This window comes from Balearica regulorum, chromosome 1 (genome assembly GCF_011004875.1).
Source record: "Balearica regulorum gibbericeps isolate bBalReg1 chromosome 1, bBalReg1.pri, whole genome shotgun sequence".
Taxonomy (NCBI): domain Eukaryota; kingdom Metazoa; phylum Chordata; class Aves; order Gruiformes; family Gruidae; genus Balearica; species Balearica regulorum.
In genome coordinates this window covers 194,142,080-194,155,419 of record NC_046184.1, presented here as the reverse complement: position 1 = coordinate 194,155,419, position 13,340 = coordinate 194,142,080, and the positions used below count along the sequence as shown (strand labels likewise).

General features: G+C 44.1%; 1 protein-coding gene across 6 annotated transcripts in view; it reads left to right on the top strand.

Moving 5' to 3' along the window:
- Positions 1-4,514: 4,514 nt before the first annotated feature.
- The window catches only part of PDS5B (PDS5 cohesin associated factor B), a 119,145-nt gene continuing 110,319 nt past the window's right edge, over positions 4,515-13,340 (top strand). For 3 of the 6 annotated variants that reach the window (XM_075742027.1, XM_075742028.1, XM_075742025.1), the window contains exon 1: positions 4,550-4,684. The gene's annotated coding sequence lies outside the window, so the exon portion shown is untranslated. Of the gene's footprint in view, positions 4,685-5,016; positions 5,155-5,353; positions 5,388-13,340 lie in introns of those variants that run through there. The other 3 variants (XM_075742029.1, XM_075742030.1, XM_075742026.1) reach the window with 3 other exon arrangements.

Below are 13,340 nucleotides of genomic sequence, written 5' to 3'. Positions count from 1 at the left end.
CATTTCTCACCTGTCTGTTCAGTCCTTTGAGGTATAGCTTCAAGCTCCTATTTAAATAAAGGTATGACTGGTAGAGTTAGGATGTTTGTCTGTTCTGTTTTGAAGTATCCTTAAAGTTGGTATGTCTTCATACACTTGGGTTCAAGTCCATGAGTGAAAAAATGGAGGGGCTTAAAGGCAAAACATATAGAGAGATTCATACATGCAAATGCCTCAGGGTTACTGTAATGAGGAAGGAGACACAGTAAAATATTTAGTGAATCTTATGGTGGTGATGTTACCTTGACAGTTGTTCCTACTCTTCACACTGAAAGGCCAGTACCATAAAAGAGTAAGATCACTGTGCACATGGATAAACATAATGTCTTGGGAAAGCGCCAGCATAGTTTCTGTGAAGGGAGATAGTGACACAGTCACAGAATTCCAGCAGGTTTGTGAGCCAGGAAGTATGTGGACAAAGACAAACCAGGGAACATACTTGTATTTTCAAAAAGCATTTGTGCAGGTTCCTCACGAAAAGCAGTTAGCATGGAATTCTGAGTTACAACTCTGGTTGAGGGATGGAAGCAGACAGTACTTGTTAATGGTTACTTTCCAGAGGGAAGAAAAGTCAGCAATGCTCTCCTTCAGAAATGTTTGGGTTTACTGTTGTTGCTTTATGCAACAATCTTTGGTCTTCATCAGTGACCTGGAGAAGGCGGTGCACACTGAATGATACTTGTTAAACTCTTTTGGGTAGTCAAATGCTGTGCTGGTAGAAGGAACTCTAGAAGGCTTCAGAAAGCTGAATGGGTGGAAAAAAATGGCAGATAAGCTTTGAAGTAGATCAGTATAAGGTAAAGTATAGAATTACCTGTCAATCCTGGAAGTTTAAATTCATGAAGCCTGGGAGTTGCTGTTGTCAGCTCTCTGAAATCTTTGGCTCAAACTACAACAGCAACCAAAAAACCCACTAAACAACAGAGATGTAAGGCATCATCAGAAGAATACTGAGAGTGAGACAGAAGGCAGTTTGCTGCTCTGTTGGAAATCTCAATGTATGCAGCTTGCAGTTCTGGTCTGCGAGGACACAACAAATTTAAAGAAGGTATCGAGAAAGATAACTAAAATGATTCAAGGGGAGAGATCAGCAGTCGGACAAAGTAGGGACTGAAAGGGTTTGGATTCTGATTGTGAGAAGACAAGGCTGAGCGGCATAGCATCAAATTTTACAAATCAAGAAGGCCCTGTTTAAGGTGAATGCAGAAATAGGGTTCTTGATACAATAGGTAGAGGGCTTCTATAATCTGCTGCCTAAGTGGGCTAGAAAATACACAGTGTCAGCAGGTTCAAAAAGGAGTTAGACAAGTTAGTGGACAACAGGTCCATAAATGGATTCTAAGGAGAATAGATAGGTTTACCTATTGTACATGTACAAACCAGACATGTAGTATCCCTGTTACAGCAACTGTAGATGCTGGGATAAGCAGGTCTCCCTAATTAGTATCTCCTTTGCTATTATTCTCATTTTATACAGCAGAATGCTACTGCCTCGAATTTTGCATTTAAGTTCCCTGCATTTGGTGAAATTGCAGGGACAAGCAAACTGGAAATGCAAGGTATGGGTCTCACTCTCGGAAAACTGTGTCGCTGATGGTGGTGCCACTGATGGTTACCAAATACTGGGCTAGGTCAACTATTGGTTTTACTCAAAAGGACATTTTAATTGTTGAGAAGATTCGGTGTATTTCTAAGGTACAAAGCTGCCCTTGTCCCTGTTAGTCTGCTATTTTCCAACAGTGTTTTTACAGACAGCTGGGAGAATACTGCTGTGTAGGGTGTTCTTTGACTGGGATGCTCATCACTGTTGCTTGAACACTGAGACGTGAACAGTATCTTCAACGCACACATTCTATGTAAAAGATCTGGTCTTCGAAGTTCTGTGGCACTGGGTTTCTCTACATGTCATCCTGTAAGCACAATACTGGTTTGTGCAAATATTTTGAAGCCTTGTTAAGTATACAGTTTCTGTAAGTAGCATACATTTATCCCTACTTTTGCCTGCACTTTCAGAGGTGGCCAATCTAGTAAAAAAGTCTGCTTACAGTCATCGGTGCCCTGTGAGACGTGACGTTTCTTGTGGGAGAGACCGTGTCCACCCTGGGGAACGTGGCCAGCGCTCGCACAGACTGCACGGGGCAGCTCATTTAGCACCTCATCGAAAAGGGACGGGGTACTTGTTACTCCTTCTTGTATTAAGGATATCGGTCCTTAACACTTTCCAGATTATTTTCTGAGGACACTCCGGCGCAACACGTCTAGCTAAGCCAACAAACGAGCGTGCGAGGTCTTAGCGGCTTGCCGGTTAGTTGACAGATTTCGCCGGCGCTGAGGAACGGCAGCTCCATGCTGCCTCCTGCCGCCCGCGGCACCGAGCCGGCCTCGGCCTCGGCCTGGCGGCGCCTCCTCACGGCGCGGCCGCCCAACGGCCGCTCCCAACCGCCGCTGGGGCGGGGGCCGGAGTGCCGCGGGCCGCTGCCACCTCCGTTGGCGCGAACCGGCCGCGGGGTAACGGCTGTGGCCGGCAGGGTGAAGGCGAGCGAGCGGCCCCCGACCGGCGGCGGGAGCGGTGTCGAACGGGCTCCCTCCTGAGGGCTGCGCACGCTACTGCGGCGGGGCGCCGGCGGCCGAGCGCCCGTCACGTAACGCGGCGCCTGTAGCGAGCACCGCGCTGCGGGGTTCCGCGCCTCGACGGCCGCAAAACCGAGAGGGGGTGGAAAAAGGAAGGAATGAAGAATTACCTCCAAAATGCCGATTTCTGAAATGTTAAAGAGTCTCAGTGCAGGCACGAAATGAAGGGCAGAGCGTAACTGGGGAGAGGCCTCTGTTACACAGCACCTTGTTCTACCCTCCAGGCATCCTGACAGGGGCTGAAAGTGTAACCTGCTTCATCAATAAAACGGAGCAAAATATTTGCATACGAAGTATGACAGCACTGTAGTTATTTTCACAGTTATGCATCTGGTTTTGTAGTTTCAATAGCTGTATGAATATTTAAGTTTCCTGCTGGTTTGTAAGTATCCACGCACACCTGTGCAAGTGCTCCATAGAAAGATGTGTTCCCCAACCTAAGATTTTATATCTAGGTAAGATGGCAAGGGGGGGATTGGGGGGAAATTGTTCAACCTGCATGAAAAAATTATATCCTTGCCTGCAAGTGCAGGATGCTTCCCAGTAATAAGTCATACAAAATTGTCAGGCAAAGTCTTCCTCTCTTTTCTGCCCGTGCAGTTGTACTTTAGTTTTCAGGAAGAGCAGGGCAAACCCAATTCACCCAAAAATGTAAACAAGGGGAGTTTGGGGAGCTGAAAAGTAGTTTTTGTGTAATAGTTCTGGCGATTTATCCTGGTAGTCTTCATGAGAACATGAGGTTATTTAACTTAGTTTAAAACTTGAATGAAAGTAAGGCAACCTGGTTACAATGTGTTAGCAAGTTCAGAAAGCGTGAGGGAACTTAGTTAAAGATTTAAAATACTAGTTACAATGTCTTGGCTAACACCTATTCAAGTATGTTTCTCACACTAGACAAAGCTCTTGAGTGTATTGCAGCAGATCTGCTAAGTATGATTTATGTTTTTTAAATAATAATCTAAACACTTCCATGTTTTCCTGATATGTCATTCATAAATGCAGCAGTGAGAAGAAATTACGTCACTTTTCTGTTTGCGTTTTCCTGTACGGGCGCCCCTGAAACTCTTCCACTCACTGAAGCAAAACCAAAGGGTTTGGTGAGCGATTTCTGCTACTTTTTCTGTTCTTTCTCCGCAGTTAAGTAACTTTATTCCTTATTGTTTTACAACAATCCTTTAATAATCCGTGTCGTTTGGGGGAAATACCTATTTCACTAATTTACACAGTGCACATCAGCAGATACTCGGCCGTAGTTCGGCTGTCAGCTGCCCACCCGGTGCCCTCCCACCTCGGGCCGTTTGCTTTATCCGCTGGTCACGGTCTGTGATTCTGTAAGTGCTGCACTTTACGCGGCCCGGACTGCTGAAGTCAGGTGCTCTGCCAGGCTGGAAACCCCGCCGTCGTATTTCCGAGCCTAGTTTCTCCCTTTTGGAAAGGATCCGTACCGTGCTCTGCAACTACCGATGGTCTTTCGGGAAAGGCAGGCTTAGCGGCAGGCTTCCCCGCCCGGAGCGCGAGGGCTTTCTTGGGCCCCGGGGCTCGAGCAGGCGAGGGGAGGGGTCGTGACTTTTAACACCCCACCCCCTTCTCCGGCCCCTTCGTCGCCTGGCAGCGGTGCTCTGCGGCTCTTGCCGGCGGCGGCGCGGAGGGCAGGGCCCCTTGGGCCACGCGGGGGGCCGGGGCGCGGCGGGCCGCCGTTGCGGGGAGCGCTGGCCGCGGGCCCTGTGACCGGCGGCTCCGGCCGGTGCCCGCGGGTGTCGGCCGCGTGAGCCGGCAGGGGGCGCTGCTGCCTCGCTCTGGCCCCGCTCGCTTCCCTCGGCGGTTCCATTGGAGCAGCCGGAGACAAGTTGGCGCCATTTTGAAGCCGACAGGGGGACCGGGGCGAGCTGCGGAAGGGGAGGGGGTTAGAGGCGATTGGCTGCGGCTACGGCGGCAGCTCCTCTCCGAGCCCGGAGCAGCGGCAGCGCGGAGCGGACCCGCCTGGGACCAGCAAGGAGCGGCGGCTGCGGCGGGTAAGGAGCTCGGCACCTCGGCCGCGGTTACCCCCAGCCCGTCCCCGCTCCATTTTCCTTTCTCTGGGGCGGGGGGGTGCCCGCTCGGACCGAGCTCCGCGGCCAGCGCTGGAAGAGGGGGAGCGTGGCGGGGGGGGAGCCCTCCCCTTGGCCCGTAGCGGAGCCCCCCCTTCCCATCCCCCTCGCCCCTTCGCGGGGCTGTTCCCCTCCCCCCTTTCCCGTGGCCGGCGTCACAAATTAAATTTGCCGCTCCCCCGCCCCCCCTTCCCCCCCCCCCGCCCCGGGCGCGGCGGGGCCCCGCGAGGGAGTGACCTTGGCGGGGGTGCGCGCTGCCCCTCGCTTGGCGCGGGGGCCTGGGGGTCACCCCCGCCCCCCCCCCCCCTCAGGTGGCCCGGCGGGCGGTGTCGCGCGCTCAGCGCCGGTGGCTCCTCGCGGCGGGGGAGGGTAGCGGCGGGGCTGCTCGCCCGTTGTGGTGAGTGATCGCCGCTCCCGCGGGTGTCCCCTCCCTGCCCCTTGCAGCCGGCCTAGTCCCCGCTCGGGCTGCACCGGGGCTCCCGCCGCCTCGCGCGGCTGCCCGGGCTTGGCGAGGGGACACCTTCCCCCCCCCCCCCCCCCCTCCTTCCCGCCCGGTTCGGTCTCTCCGCTCCGCACTTAACAGTGATCCTCAGCTTTGAGGAGGTGGCGGCCGCAGAGGACATCGGTTTGGTGGGTCCCCGCTTGTGCGAGCCCGTTTCTTTCATGCTGGCTTTCCCCCCCCCCCCCCCTTTCTTTTTCCCTCCCCCTTTGCATCAGGCTCTGTTAGAAAGCGCTCGGGAAGGAAGGGGGGGGGTGGTTGCCGCCGCCTGGTAGATGAAAAACTATGAATTTTACATCTGAATTGCCAGATGGAGAATGGTTAATTTATAGGTTATGTATTGTTTACGTTGAGAGCGTCTGGTCAGGAATCTAGGTCTGTAACTTCATCCCGCTGCAAATAAATCACTATCTGTTTTTCAAAACAAATCAACAATTAATGATGGTGAACAATCCTGGAAAATTAAACTGCAGCAGACTAGCTCCTACAGAGCTCGATTTTGTCGTGCAAGCTTTATTCTGACTTTTATGTTTGCTTCCTGCACGGTTGCTTATGGAAAGCTGTGATTATTTTGTTAGGCGTTCTGTTTTCCCATTTAACATAACTGCTGAAGTGTTCTCTTGTTGGTCTTTGTTTTGTGCTTGCTGGGTAGGGTAGGTGCTTTGGCTGTAACTGATTTGTCTTTGCTGGGGATGCGATAGAAGGAGCATTGAAAATGAGTGGCTTTATTTGAGTTGAAAATGGGTGTCGAATCACATTTTGGGAAGGAGATAAGATGACGTGCATTCCTTCAGGTTTTCTCCTTCCAAACTAGTGGAATTGTTCTGTTTTCAGTTGATGGAAATTTTGCTTGGTATGTCTTGTATGTAATATAAAATATGCTCTAAATATTATATGTACTTGTGTGAAGTAGTACCTCAAAAAGATGTGAAACAGGTGAATGTATGCTATGCTCAGACTCCCCTAAAAGAAAACGGAGAGTGACAGACAATCAGGTAAGATACTTTAACGGAGGTGTGTGTATGGTGTTCATCACCAGCATTTGAAAGCATGTACTACTGGAGAAAGTAGCTTAGTACTTTAGTACTTGCATGACATCGTGTGTCTGTGTTTGAAGCGAGATTGTACTTTGTTACAGTGAGGGGGGGGCTGTGCAGTGCGTGTGGTGTTATGTTTGTTTTGGGGTTTTTTTAAATATAGTTCTTATACAGTAGTATTTGCCTATGTGTCTCTTGCATTCCTTGTACTAGTTACTATACAAGCTGGATAAACTAGGTCAGTTTTTTATGAAACAGCTAAATAAAACAAACTAAAATGGAAAATCACATGTGTATAATGTTTGCACTCTAAATTTTTTGTGTGTGTCATATAAATATTCAGTTTAGACTGTATCTAGAAAGCTCACTAATGGACTTAAATTGAGCAAGTCAGCTAAGTCATTATTAAGCTGTAATTAAAAATATAAAACCCAACAGTCATTGCTAGTGTTTGGAAAAGCATAGTAGTGAAATATGGGCATGACTGCAGGCGTTATCCACTTTTGGCTCTAGAACAGGAGGCTCTGTTACCTTCTGCAGATCGAGAGATGCATTTTCTTTTGGGATGCGTTGCCCTCTACCAGGCACTCAGGTTATACTTTTTTCCTCTCTGTCTCTTCCTTTGTCCAGTCGCAGTTTATACTCATACAGAAGAGTAAGAGGTTGTATGGGTATGTGTAGGAGTCTTTTAGTAAGGAATTTTAATGTAAAGGGTTTTGAAGTTTTTTCTTTAAGCCTGATTTTGGAAGAGGTGATAAAGGCTACTTGTTGCACAAGGAGAATTTTCACGGGAGCAATGAATAAGAAAATGTGAAACTGAACAGTGAAGCATGCAAAGTAAGAAATGGAGGAAAACATGATACTACAACTCATTACTTTTCCCTACCAGTTTCATTCTAATATCCCTTTCTCTTAATATTATTTACTCAAATACATATCTTCCTCTTTCTTGACATAGTTCCTCCTGCCCCCCCCCTTCAGAAAAGTTCCTTTATTAGAACCAAAAAGTAGTTCTGATGTGTGTGGTACTGACAAGTGGTAAGATAGTGTATCATACTCCTTTTAACAAGTTTCTACAGTAATAATGTTTTTACTCTTAGCACAAAATGTCAATACTGCAACCTGAAATAATCTTTGGAAAGGCGGAGAGACTATTGGAGGCTTTCAGTCAGTTTTGAAACTAACTGGTAAGGGAAAACTGAGGAAACTTTTTAAAAAAGAATGTGTTAGTGTGATGATCCTTGGTGGTGAAGTGTTGTGTTGATTTACCAGATTTATAGATCCTCTGGACTATTTGAACAGCATTGATAGATCCTAGAAGGAATCACATGCAGGCTTTAAAGAATTGCAAAATATATACTTTAAGAAAAAAATAAAAATATCCCCTTGTCCTCAGAGGCTGAACATCTAAAAGTTAAGACTGTGCTTATATGTAAATGACATACTTACTGCTCTTCTATTGGTGAAATCTTCAGTTGAATGTAGTCTCATAGATAATTTGATTATTTTTTTTCCTGCTTAGTTCTGATATTTAAGTAAAATATATCAATAGTGCAGTGTATGAATGAAAAGAAACTTTGTTATTTTAGCAAGTTAGTGGTTTATTTTGAAAACTCTTTGGAACACTTTGGATTCCACAATAAAAATGCTGTTAATGTGAATAACTACTGTGACGCATCTAACTTGAAACAATTCCATGAAATAAAACCAATAGTTTAACTTGTTTTTTAAGAATCAAAATGTTAACACCTCCACACTTTTTAAAGGTTATTACTTTCTGTCTCTGCATATACTGCTTTTCAACCTTTTCTGAAGTGTGAGGAAGTCCTTGAAGTAGATTCTGAGGATTAAGACCTCCATTACTTTGTCCCCATCTGTGGAATTTACTCTTTCACATCCTGTCCCAAGCATTGGAAAAACCTTCTGCATCATTCTGCTTGTTTTATACTGCCTGATCTTCAGCTCTGTTATTTCAGCTCATGACAACTTTGATATTAATATGCTTTAAGAAATAATAAGGAAAAAAAAAAAAGTGCCAGAACTCATTGGGAACAGATGGGCATGTTTGTACTAATCATCTTGTGTCTGTCACCATTTATATGGTATACCATAACTAGGGATCAGGACCCCATCTGGGGTTTTCTAATTTAGACCCTGTTCTTTAAAGATCGATTCCAGACAATACTAACTGTGTGTACTTTTTCTGTGACTTAATTAGAAATCCTCATGGATGCTTCTGCTGCTGAAGTGAGATGCTTCACTTGCTTCCTTTCTAATGGACAAAAAAGACACAAAGTTAGCAGTCAAAAGTGTTATTGTCTTAATTGTTTCCATTGTGTAGTCACCTAAACTACATTTTGTAGCTCTTTTAAAGAGGACTAGATTCAGCTAAAGCATAATTGTTAACCACTTAGAAAGTAACTGTTGAGTGATGTTTTCCACCTTTTGTGTAACTATGCCAATTGGTTGTCCACAACTTCTTTCAAAGCAGCCTCTGTTTCTCTCAAGACATCCCTGGTGTATCCACACTGTAGCTTGATTCAACATCAAGAGTCAGGATTCTAAGTCTTAGAAAGGAGGGGACCCCCCCCAACTAACAACTACTTAATTTTTTTAAAACAAAGCGGGGGGGGGAAACCCCAGTTATCCACACTGAGGTCAAACACATTGCTGGTGAAGTCTTAAAAAAAAAAGAAAAAAAAGAAAAAAAAAGAAATCTACATCACAACTTTCTGCATGTAATCTTTGAGCCACCTTGAGTTTGACTGTTCAACTTCTGTTGGTACTGTGTTGATACTCAGATGTAAAGTTTCAATGAAGACAATCAGATTTCTGGGAAATCTTTGGCACTACGTTTGTTAGGTTTCTGTTCTTAACAAAAAACAATTGAGATGAGTTGTCACTTACGAAAAGTGAGCAGAAGATACTTTATGGAAACTTTTTATTATCTTTAGGGATTTTTTTTTTTTTTCCCCTGCATCTACCTACTTAAAATTAGAGTAATTAGAAAGAGTTTTCATGGGGAAAATGTACAGAGGTGCTAGGTGATTTACTGTTAGGTGTGATACTGTCTCTGGTAATCAATTCGTTGTTTGACAGTTCAGTATGAAGCATTGTGTGTAGTTCATTCCCGTGCATAGAAACAAAGTGTATGGAAGAGACTACAGCTTTTTGTGCCATCAGTTTGTGAAAGCTTTTGTGCAGGATGATGTCTGTGGACACTCTGTGCCACTCAGAGCTTTACAGAGGTCTAAGGGAGACAAATCGTGGACACCTAATTCATAGTATATCGTTAAGTTTAGATTGAGTTTTCTTCCTCTGAGAGTATGAACTAGTCAGAATAAGGCTCACTTTGCTTTCCTGGTTTTTGTAAATGAAAGAAAGAATGGATAAGCCCAATGATAAACTCCTGAGAGGATTTATGAGGGAGTTTTTCAGAGAGATAGCAAGTAGGAGATGCGTTTCCCTTCCATTTGCCTGTCTTAGATTATCCGTAGTTCTTGGAAGCATTTCTATAACTGAGGGAATTAAAAACAGAGATTTTCATCTGTGCACAACTTTTGGAAAGAAATATTCTGTTCTCTTTTTAATGACTGGCACTTTGAGAACTTGAAACATTTTGAAAGTCTTCTCCAAGTTACAAATGTTGCCTGTAGTAAGCTCTCCATCAGGGTGTTTGTACAGTGTTATATATGAGCACATCTAGAGTAACTTTTTATTTCTTAATGGACCATTGCCCCCTTAATCTTCTATATTACATACAAAAATGTCTTAATATGCAAATTGCAGTTTCTTTTTAAAAATAGGAAACAGTTTTAATTAATTTCTGTCCTCATAAGTACATGTTACAGTAGTCTTTAGTTATGATTTATATATCATTTTTTCAACTTCCTGTATTTTGGAATTAAAGTTGCAAATTTTCCAAAAGCTGGAAAATGTGAAATGAATTGACAGAGGACTGTGGGAAGAGAAAGCATATCTAGTGGTTTGGGTGATAGGATATCACTTTGGAATACTGGAATTCTTTCTGTCAATTTCTTGTGATACCAGATAAGTCTGTTTAAACCAAACTTTCCACCAGAGCTTATTAGTAGTGTGTTGATCTCCTGGGTGACAGGCTCTAGATCCTAACTTCTTCTGCATGGCTCAACAGAAGCTTTAGTTTCAGATGTAGTGCTGGATAACATGGTGTACTTTAAAAGTTGTGCCCTAAATCTCTAACTGTGCAGGCAAAATTGGTGGATAGTTCTTAAATTTCAGTCTGTAGCTCAGATTATGCATCTGTAAGATGGGAAGAATACCCATTTTTATGCATACTTTTGTGAAAGTGTTGTGGAAACAAGTTAATTTTTATGGCATGCTAACATATTACAGTGGCAAGTCCCATATAGAATCCCAGTAGGAAATGAAGTCTCTTCAGAGCATGGTTTAAATAGGGTGTAATAAGGGACATACGTTAAATTACAAGGAGAAAAGTTGAGAAGCTTCTTTGCTTTGAATGAGAAGCTCTCTGGTGAGGGAAAAGGTAGTGAAGGATCAGGTAAATCAGCTCCTTTGTGTGTGTTCTCTTTAATAATGTATAAGAAATCTTAATTCTGATGTTTCCTAATTCTTAATAACTGATTTTGCAACTATTTTCATACTTTTCCTGTTTCTTTTAAAGCAAACTTAGTAAACAAATTAACTGTATGGATGTGCTCCTGTGAGTCATTAGGTTGTAACCTTTAGCTATGTATAGCTACTACTAATTAATGGAATGCTATTAGTAGCAATAAGGTTTTTTTCTCTTTTAACCAGCATTAAGTGGTATGAGGTACAAGAGCTTTTCAGTGGATTCTTACAAATACTCATTATTGGTAGAAGGGCAGTGTAACATAGAATGATTGCACGTTGTACTGCAGGCCCTAGAAAAGACTGAGTTCTGCGGGATGTCTATTCCCCTTGCAGCTGATCCTTATGCTCTGGTCTCTCTCTAGTGACTTCTCTGTCTAGTTTGTCCTCATACCTCTTCAGACTTCTGATTCCAATCCTTCATTGTCCGGGTAAATCCTACTTTGTCTTTTATCTCATTTAATGCTTCTTAGGCTTCCAGCCTTGAGGTTCCTAAACTGTGGTGTGTGGAATTTGTGTGGGGGTTTTTGAGTGGGGTTTTTTGGGTTTGTTCCCTACCTCCCATTGACTTTGGTTGTCAGTTGCGTGCCTTTTCCATAAACCCTAGACTTCCTACTCCATTTGCCTCATACAGCTTGTTGGTCCCTGCAGTGGAATTGGTAGAAGTGTGTCCATACCTCAGCTGTTTCCGTGCTAAGCTGAGCTTTTTTTCTTAAAGACTTAATCAAGACAGACTGCTTTTGAGCTGAGAATCTGTCTTAGGTGTGGACAAGTCCAACTTTTTCTGCTAAAGAAGCAACAACATCTGGCTGCGAGCAGATAGGTGAATTAGTGATGGATTCGGTTGTCAAGAGGATTTACCAGAGATGTTTGTTAATCTCAAGGTTTGGCTACGTTAACCTTCTAACTTCAGGGGAATCAGGAGACAGCAGCCTATGATGTGCACATGAACAGTTCTTGTACCTTAAGTAATAGGTGGAAACTCTCTGAACTGACGTATCTTTATAGTATGCTTATGGTCATAATGAAAGCAGCTATATCTATTTATTAATACTTTAAAGCTTGTTCCTTTCAATTGTAAAACCCATCCTTTAGGAATGAGTAAAGATTAGTTTCTGTTGAGTTCTTTTACTGTTACCTCCTGTAGATGTTACTTGTATTCCTGTTTCTATGTATGGAATATAGACTAGTGGGGGTAGGGTGTGTAGGATTTTTTTTGTTGTTGTTTGGTTTTGGTTGTTGTGGGGTGTTGTTTTTTGGGGGGTTTTGGGTTTTTTGTTGTTGTCTTTGTTAATGCTGATGTGCTTTAGATTTCTCTCCTGGGTAGATCTTTGTCCTTCTTGGGGGTGGGGTGTTGTCAGGGTATTTTGAGGAAGTGATCTAGTCTAGCAAAATGAGGTGTGTGGCCTTACTACATATCAGCACAGATCTAAGCCTGAGCAAAAGCATAACCTACAAACTAATGCACACAAAGAGTTTAGTTATTGCTGCGAATATATCAAAATCATAGAGTATCTCAGGTTGGAAGGGACTCATAGGGATCAGAGAGTCCAACTCCCTGCTCCTTCCAGGACTACCTAAAACCAAATCATGTGACTGAGAGTGTCGCCCTTGAACTCTGGCAGGCTTGATGCCATGACCACTTCCCTGGGGAGCCTGCTCCAGTGGCCTATCACCCTCTCAGTGAAAAACCTTTTCCTAATGTCCAATCTGAACTTCCTCTGATGCAGCTTTATTCTATTTCCTCGTGTCCTAATGTGAATGATGAGCTGCAACTGAAGGATAACTTAATATTAAGCATTAACTTGAAAAGGGAAAACAAACCATGGAGTTTGAACATGTACTATCAAGAAGGTTGGTGTAGCTGTAATAGTACGTACGCTCCTGTTTTTACCTAAGCCAGGATTAAAATGTATCAATGTATATAAATTTCTGAAAGGAGGGTGCAAAGGAGATAGAGGGAGGCTCTCTTCAGTGGTGCCCAGTTACAGGACGGGAGGCAATGGGCACAAATCGAAGCACCGGAGGTTCCCTCTGGACATCAGGAAACTCATTTTCACTGTGAGGGTGACTGAGCACTGGCACAGGTTGCCCTGGGAGGTTGTGGAGTCTCCATCTTTGGAGATGCTCAAAAGCTATCTGGATGCAGTCCGTAGCAACTGGCTTTCAGCGACTCTTCTTAAGCAAAGGGGTTGGACCAGGTGACCTCCAGAGGTCCCTTCCAACCTCAACCACTCTGTGAAAACACACCCACACAGGGCTAAATAATTATAAGGGATGAATAACTGTATTAAAATAAGTTACAGGAGTGAATAGATTATTGGTAAAGAGAGCTTGAGTGATGGTCAAGCATAGAGATAGATGTCAAAAGTAAGTTAGACTTTGCAGATTGAAACATCAGAAGAGTCTTCAGCTGCAACTTTAAGTGCTCTTACT